General features: G+C 41.7%; 1 long non-coding RNA gene across 4 annotated transcripts in view; it reads left to right on the top strand.

Annotated features, from left to right (window-relative positions):
* The window catches only part of LOC132848373 (uncharacterized), a 108,664-nt gene that overhangs the window by 91,131 nt on the left and 8,103 nt on the right, over positions 1-9,430 (top strand). The window lies entirely within an intron of this gene.

The following is a 9,430-nucleotide window of genomic DNA, read 5'->3' on the forward strand; positions in this document are numbered from 1 at the left end:
GCACAACATGGTGAAGGCCGTGGTGAGCTGAGGTAAGGAAACGGTTAATAAGCAGTAGCATAAATGATCTAACACGACATGAAACTAATCCTTAGGCAAGGAAAGAATTGTTGATGAGAAGCATGGTTACTTCACTCTGCACTATATACCTTTACCTTATGTCATGTTATCTGTAGTGTTTTTTTTTTTTTATTATTATTATATTTTATTTATTTGCCCCATTTCCCGCCAATTTATAATTTTTAACCTTCTACTGTGCTGATCACTGCACCAAGCAGGAAGAGTAGAGTCTAACTAGTGCTTCTGAAGCTTTTCAAACTGCTCCTCATGGAGGGAAAATAAAGCTAACTGCCCTCTTCCGCATACACGAGCTGACAGACACCACGATTGGCTAGTGTCTCTGATCCCTCCCATTTAGAGAGCACGGTCAGTTTTGCTCTGTCTGAATCCGAGACACGAATGGCTATGATATTGTCTGGCATCTCAATCATCCAACAATAGTGTGAACGCTTTTCACTAATTTCACAAAAATAGTGTTTTTTTCCGACATGCACGATCGGAGCTCTGAATGAAAGCCGGATTACACGTGGTAACAATTTGTGTTACTGCAGGCGATAGTACTAGTTCTTAGAGGAAAGTAACACCAAGTGTAAAATACATAAACAGTTAATAGAACATGACCTTCAACACTCATGTAGACCACCATGACACGGACTTTGCACTCTCACTCCTCTCAAAAACACACACACACACACTAATCTATCTGGTCTGGATTGTTTACAAGGTTGTAAACCCTGGTCTAGTTAAAATGGCCTTCTATGCATAATACGAATCAATTGCTTAGTGGTGTCACTTAAGGTTAAGTCTATTGGTACGCAAACCTGTGTTAAATGGTCCTCAGTGATTGTAAATAAGATGGCGGTGAAATACATGTATCTCCGAGAATTGCCTCAACTGCAATAATCCCAGATTGACCGTGCCCTAGGGTCATCGCGAGTCTCTGGAGAACTCGGACACAGGCCTAGCGTTGTTTCACATCTATACTACTGACAGCTGGAGACTGAGGTGTTATGGGAAATCAGAGGGAGAGACAGAGGTGCAAAGGGTGCAGCACAAGAGTCTTCTGTTGTATTGGAACTTTCCTGACCCCGTTCTCCCCCCCAACACACACACACACACACACTCTAAACACAGCGTGGCCCTCGAGAGATGAAGCACGGCACACATGCCTAAATGACTGTTTTCATTTGCAATCATCTGTATAACACAAGCATTTGAGGTTGAGCATTTGGTTCATATCCTGCTCCCCCCTCTGTGTCAGGTAAAGGACTTTCTATCAGTTTCTGACCAGCTCTACGCGGCATCAGTGCTGCCTTTGTTTAGAGGAACAGCATGAGCAAGGCTTTGTGCAGGAGTGATGCCAGACTGCTTCTGTCTGCGTGTGTGGCCACGTTTTTAAATCTTGCTGGCAACCAAAAGATTAAAGTTAAATTTTGGTTTAGGCATGGCAGCCATTATTTACATTATTTATTATATCAGAGGAAGGTTCTGTGTGCGTCGCGAGCGTCCCTGTGTGTGTATGTGTGAAACATCCACATGAGGCTAGGACCCAATGACACCTAGCAGAACATCACTCAGGGTTTTCCGTTTTCCCATAATGCATCCTGGTGCCATCTCCTCTCTATGTAAGCAACTCGCACACAGCAATTAGTCCACTTGACGTACAAGAAAACATTTTTATCAGACCAGGCCACCTACTTCCATAGCTGCATGGTCCAGTTCTGATGCTTATGTTCCTACGCTGTCCCGTATGTAGCAAGCTGTGATGCACTTTTTGTTCTGACACCTATTCTATCATAACCAGCATAAACCTTTACAGCAGTTTGTGCTACAGTAGCTCTTCTGTGGGATCTGACCAGACGGTCTAACCTTCACTCCCCCCACACACACACACACACACACACACACACACACACACACACACGCATGCTTCGGGTGCCCATGACCTTGTCACTGGTTTACTGGTTGTTCTTTCTTGGACCACTTGCGGTAGGTTTTAACCGCTGCATACTGGGACAACCCCACAAGACCTGCTGTTATGGAGATGCTCTGGCTCAGTTATCTAGCCATCACAATCTGGCCCTCAGATCCTTACACTTGCCCATTTTTCCTGCTTTCAACACATTGACTTCAAGAACCAACTACATCGCTTACTCCAAGATATCTCACTCCCTAAAGGGTGCCATTGAGTACACCGAGTACTTTAATGTTATGTCTGAGCAGTGTATACTTCTGTGGTGAAACATGTTTGCATATCTGCATTGCAAGGTCGAAACCGATTTTGTGGCTAAGCATGCCACGTGACACTCATGCTGTGATCCAAGAAGCTTGGAAGAAGCATTTAAACTTGCTGCCAGACAGCCAACATTCATGCGAGTGCTGGTTGGTTGGCAGAAAGGTGTGTAAACTTAGAAACAATGTTCAGCATCCTAGCATCACAGCTTGATTAGAAAATGTTTGAAAATTGCTTGAATTATGGATTTAAAGGCTAGCTGCCTCATCATCTGGAAAATGAATCAGAAATACTTTAGTTGTGAATTGATTTCTAATTGATCAGAGTTTTGTTTTCCCCACAGCACTGTTCAAATTACAGTTACACCCTTGTTTTATTTCCTATTTACGAGTCCTGCAATGAGACCTGAACCATCTTTGTTTTGGCTCAGAGATTCGTGTGACCCTTCCACTTAATGTATACGCACGTCGTGATTATGATGGCCGATACCTCGAAAGACATGCGGTCAGAGACGCATGTAAATCAGTCATCACAGGTGACAGGACATTTTGGGGAAATGCTCTTATGCCCCTTTTCCACCAAAAAGAACCGGGTGCTGGTTCAGAGCTAGTGCTGGTGCTGGTTCAAAGTTGGTTCCACTGGCGAACCTTCTAAGAACCGGTTTGTCTTTCCATCGGCTAAAGAGCCATCACAGAGCCGAGTCTGACGTCACTGTATACGTGTCACGTGTCCCAGCAACTTTAGCGCAGCAGCGGCAAACACAAACAAATCAACAATGGCGGATGTTGCTTTACTGTTAATGCTCATGGCTTTGTGAACCTACATTAACACCCAAACGTGGCGAATCCAACGTGTACGTGCAGCTCCGCGTAATCTGTAAAAACGGAGGTTGTAACCGAGAAAGTACATAACGTTATTTTTCATTAACACAGAAAAAAGTTAGCCTTAGCATGTAGCTACTTACTATCATGTGTGCTTAAAGTAAAAAAGTATTAAACATTATTATACTTAAGGTACATTATCAAATGCGCTAACAGTAGCTCCGCCCACAGCCCCTGACACAAGCGGTCCTTAAGTCTAGACCAGCATCGTTTTGGTGCTACTTAAGAACCACTTTTCCTGGTTCAGAGCCGGTGCTTTGGCGGTCGAAACAGAAAGAACTGGTTCTAAATTAGGCTCTGGCTCCGAACCAGCACTCGAACTGCCTCGGTGGAAAAGGGGCATTAAAGATGTCTTTCAGCAAAGTAGGCAGAGATACTCTTCAACACAACACCTGATTTAGATCAGTACCATATTAATATTAACCTCAAAAGCACAAAGCAGTCATTTTCAAAACAAATAGAGATTTATTTCAAACACGAGGATAATTTATGACTAAATATTTGCCAGTCTTCTTTGTTTATGAAATGAGCCATTTATTGCTTGAGTAGGAGACACGAAACTTCAGCAAAACACCAGCACTCTGGTTCATCAGCACGTGTGAACGTGAGTCACTTTGTTATGAAAACATGGAGCCCAGACTCATAGTCTTGATTCTCATTCATCTGTCAGCTTCACTGCAGGTTCATTCAGCATGAACAACCAGCACCAGCATCTAGAGAAGGCCAGCGACTCTAAACTAAATGTCTTTACACTGTAGCTCTGTCTGTGAACAATTAGAGGTAAAATTAGCTCTCAGATTTATACTGCGCTGAGGTCTATGCTGAATTTTCCTTCTCTGTTCAACCACTGTTTCAGAACTTTCTGACATGTTATTTGACCTTTTGTTTGTGCCGACAGAGCAAAAAGTTTGCCTACACAATTTGCCTACAGATATCAAGTTTTAGTGAAGAGGAAGAGAGTGTTTTGGGAATCGAAAGCAAAAGAGAGAGGCATTTTTTTTCTTCATCCATTTAAAAAGAGAACACTCCGATATCATTCCCTCAGGAAGTCATGCCAATATCTGTGCAATATTTAGGAAGCACAAAATTGTCATGGACACTTAAATCATAAATCAAAGCTTAGGCACTTATTCTGATATTAATATTTAATATTGACACATGCTTACTCTCAAGAATAGCACTATTATTACCCTGCTGTGTGCCCGAGAGGTCAGTAAGAGAGAGAGAGAGAGAGAGAAGGGGTGGGGGAGATCTCGCAGGCATCTAGGACGTTTGTTGGTATAAGGACTGGCCACATGGCTGAGTGTTATGAGTGATGCTACTGTTTTCCCAGTGATTCACTCTGAAATCATTCACAGCAGCCATTTGTTGAGCTGTTAAAGGGAAGTGGAGCTTCCTGCCTATAAAAGTACATTCCATGCAAGGCTTAGCCAAAAACAAACTACATTAAATTACCGGATCTGCAAGCGACAATTTGATAAGACATTTGTTTAATAATCGAGTAATGGCCAGACTTCAAATTTCGGAGTTCCTACTTGTCTTAAATCTACACGAGCGCTCAAATCATCACCAGTAAACGATGTACTCTTTACTTTGAAATGAGCTCTGCATTCGAAACGAATATTTGCTTTAGATTAATCAGTATACAGGCATATTGACTTGTTAAATCTATATCACTGACTGTACCTTCGTCCTTTACAGTTAGTTGAATGTTACGTCAGTTAAAACCAGCATTCATTTTTTTTTCCCCCACTTCCTCATACAGACGTTGAAAATGTAAGTCGGGGTGGGGTTTTTTTCTCCATTTACTGGATTTTTGACCGAGTCTACGGTTGCAGCTTGCTGACTGTGTAGTTATATTGAAAAGCAGTTAAGTGTAATCTAATTAGTTTTGCAATGTAATTAGCTGCTGCTTTGTACATTGATTGATTACTCCAGCCATACAACAGCTACATTTTCCAAATCGAAATACTGCAGGAATCCTGTCTGCTTTACTTATACACACAACAAATGATCTTTGTTTTGTCGTTTTCAGAAGCAATCTACCAAACCCATGATGATTGCCGTCCCATAATAGACAATATGGCGTATTCTTTGAAGCTAGATAGTGATAAAGCAATAATTGTGGCTAAATAGACTTTTAACCGGTTGACTTTCTACTACTCGGCTACAACCAAGCAAAAGCTGAATATATAATAGAGTTATCAATCATTTCTGTTACCAGCGCTTATATGTTTTAACCGAAGAATCCCATTCCGGTTGTGGATGTGTGAGCACGGTGTGTGAAATGCTATAGTGCACTGAGCAGGCGGGGCTAAGAGGGCGAAGACTTGAACGATAACAAGGTATACAGCTTCCTCTGAAATCCACCCACACATGAACAGTGCCAGAGGTCACCAGAAAAGGAATTCTTATTGCAACATCTCTATGTAGAGTACAGGATCCTGAGCTGCATACTTTCACACACTTGTGTATTTGTCTGGTTTTTATTTTGGGGTCTCTGGTCTTCTTTACTCTGGTTTCTTCCCGGCTCTCTAGTTTTCATCCCAAAGCAATCTGGCCGGTGGATTTGGATTTCTTAACCCACTGAGCGCTGGAATGTGTTTCTACTTCAGGATAGGCACTGGATCATCAGTGGTTACTGAAGATGAACAAATAAATAATCATTTTTAATATGGTGCACAATTAACTCAATAGTTTTTACCACACAATGAGCATGAAAAGGGAAATAGATTATAGCAGAGGATTGGGCATTTATTTAAAAGTATCCATGTGTTTATTAATAATAGTGATGAAACCGATGAATGAATAGATGTAAAGATTTAGCTGGGTGAAGCAGCTCTTGATAGATTCAAGAAACACTTGAGAAGGTGCAGCACATTCAGATTCTCCTTTATAGCCACTCATAAAACCCTCCCATTAATATTTTAGAGGGTTTTCTCCGAGTATCAGTATTATTGGTGCAGTGTTGCCGCCCTGTCCGTGTAGAATAAAAGACCAGAATAGACAATCAAAGCATGGATTACCTTTCTGCCTCTGTAAGCTAAAAAGAATACATCTGGGAGCACAGAGACGAGGAGAGATTTTATACTGATTCAGAAATACAGGTCTTAAGAGAGTCAAGCAGCTGTTCAGTGATCATGTTGGAGTCTCACAATCACAACCAGCCAGCACATTTTAGGTCATAAATGTAGTTTTTTTTTTTTTTTCTTTCCCCGTAACTCAATGTGCACAATGAGAGCACAGTTTTTATTTAACATCAACAGAGTAATTAAGCCTTATCATTCCCAATGAATAATAATCTACAGCAGGTGGTATAAATGCCAGGCCACACCCTGTGAAAGATTTAAATAAGACTTGAATATACGGTTTCATTTTTCAATTCGGTTTTATTTGTATAGAGCTTTTTGAACAACAGACAACGCCACAAAGCAGCTTTACAAAAATATTTTATTTCAGTTGTATCCCTAATGAGCGAGCCAGAGGCAGCAGTTTGAAAAGAGCAGCAGAAAAACTCCCTGAGATTATGTGATGAAGAAATCTTGAGAGGAACCCAAGCCAATCCTCATCAGGGTTTATATATTATAAATCGTTTGCCTTCTGTAACCTCTGTGTATGAAATGCTCAGAAAATGCAATTCGGTTTTATTTAAACATCACTTTTAACTGTGGACATTGTCTCAAAGCAGCTTTATAGAAATATAAACATTTAGGATAAAATTTACATCTCTAATGAGCGAAGCATGAGGCAACGGTGGCAAGGAAAACCTCTCTCAGACGAATGAGGGGAAAAAAACCTTGTTATAACCTTGTTCTGTCCTTCAGTGTAATATTTCTGCACCCATCCTTCTTCAAATGTATTCAGGTGACCTTATGATAGCCTGACAATGATGAGCATCATATTGATTATCACATTTAAATCTCCTGTCTATTATCACCAGCAGCTCTGCCTCTGGTGGTAATGTATGTTTGGACAGAGTTGAAACTTCTGGTCCAAGTCCCCAAAGAGATGGAGCACAGAGAAGTGTTGATGCAGTTATGTCTACACGCTGCACTTCTTTCCGTGTGACCGTCTCATTGCCGAGCACAGACAGAGACTTCCTAGTGTTTTGTCTGTAGCGGATTAGCCGTACGCTTCCTTAATTACAGAGACAGCTGTGTCACTGCCACCAGACCACCGCGAGAAGGCCATAACAACCAGCTTGCTTTACTCACTGTATATTTCCTTCAACCTAACGTTGATAGAAAAAATGCCATCAAAATTTGGTGCTTTCCTGCTGAAAATGTGTTCGAATAGAATATACACAGATGCAGCAAGTCTCCATCAGGAAGTGGTTTATCTGCCAACTGTAAAACCACAGGATGTCCTTACATTAATGAAGAAATACCCAAATAATGATTTTGTTACATCCTGGCCCCTTTTTCCCCCCTCATGTCTTCTACACTATTTTGGCACCATGTCCAGTAAAAGGAGTGCTCACAAGGATGTTCACTTTTACCTGTTACCATCAACTTCCTCATTGTCCGGATCTGAGATTAGCGCCATTCCGTTCCTCTACTATGACATGACGACACGACCCTGTCTGTTGCGCTGCTGCCATCTGCAGCTCCCTGTTTGCACTTGACACGTCTCGCCCGTTTGGCGTCTGCTCGCACACGAAGACAAACAAAAGACCAGGTCGTGTTTCTGCGTGGGTTTTGGATCATTTCCAAGGCCTTCTTCCAGCTACATGAGTCCTTCAGTATCTCCCAACAAATCCGCCTGAGTCATCCAGTGCACTACTTGGAATGATGTTAGTCATCAGGGGCTACAATTACTCCTGGCCTTTGTGTGTTGATGCTCCAAAACTGCAGTTAGTTTTAGTCATAAACTTGGTAGAACTTCTACAAACTGCTACTTTCAGTGATTGGACATCAGACTGATGATCTAATGTTGACCTGCACATACAGGAAATGACCCTCCTATTAGCAGGAATATTTTATTCCATTGCTTCAGCTGCTTCATAGTATCACCCTGATACTGTAGTTATGATGATCCCAGGACTCTTGCCAACAAAATGTGCTCATACTGAAGATACTTCCTCTTGTTAAAACTACTTTACAAATCAAAATGAATTGATTAGGTTTCATCCTTCTCTGTATGGAAACGGAGTGTATTCCACGTACTGTACAGTACGTTCCGCTTATTTCATGCTTTCATTTCATTTATATGCAAATGAGATGTTTAGCTTTTGTCTCTGAAACAATAGACTGACAATATTTCCAAAAAAAAGCTCTTGTATTTTTTTTTTCCCCCCATCATTCCAGATTTATTTTGAGGCTGAATTTAATGAACGCTCCAGACGTGTATCAACAATCACTGGGTAACAAGAAGAGTGTAGCTTAAATATTACTGTGTGACTGGATAATGAATCATTGTGTGCTTTTAAAAATAGAAAAGAGAAAAAAAAATAAATTTCACAACTGAATGAACAAGGAGCATTTTTAGGGTTGAGGATTATTGATTTATAAGTGACGTACTGGCGCCACACTTTCCCTTGTGAGCAATATCTTCTACATTCACTCATAAAACATGGCTCTCGTATGGGCCGTGACAAGTTCGGAGGTTGGCAGTGACCTGCTGAAACTATGCCCTTACGTCCTAGAATAGTCTGTTCCTCTGTCTGCAGCCTAATGCACAGGAAAGGATTTAATCACACGCCTGTTTGAGCCTCTTTTCCTCGGAGGCCTCTTTTCACCCTCCCGTGATGGCGTCCTCACTTGTTTTCCAAGCACTTCTGAGGTGACTTTGTTTGTTTGTTTGTTTGTTTGTGCTGACACCAGCGCTGAAGAGGAGCGTAAGTAATCTTACTGCCATATGGTGTTTGGTCTGCTTTGTAGTGGCCACCCTGGGAGATGGCACTTTGGAATTACAGGTCACACACATACATAGTGGGCTAGACACACAAACACACACACACACACACACACACACTGTCAGGAAGTCATGGCCTGCGCATCAGACTGTCTGAGTGTACAGGGTGTGTAAACAGACAGGCATTTGGCTCTGCACCAGGAACCCTCAGCGAAAGTATCTTGATCAGTCAGGAAAGCCATTAAGAAAACCGTATGTGTTCGGCTCGGAGGAAGTGTCAGGCAGCGCAGCGTGAGACCGAGGCGCTGAAATTAAATACACACTGAGTATAAGATCCACCTCTTCTAGAGATCCAGTTCTTTTAGAGCTCAGATTTATCAGTGTATTACTCACAATGACCGTA

The sequence above is a fragment of the Tachysurus vachellii genome, chromosome 7 (genome assembly GCF_030014155.1).
Source record: "Tachysurus vachellii isolate PV-2020 chromosome 7, HZAU_Pvac_v1, whole genome shotgun sequence".
Classification (NCBI taxonomy): domain Eukaryota; kingdom Metazoa; phylum Chordata; class Actinopteri; order Siluriformes; family Bagridae; genus Tachysurus; species Tachysurus vachellii.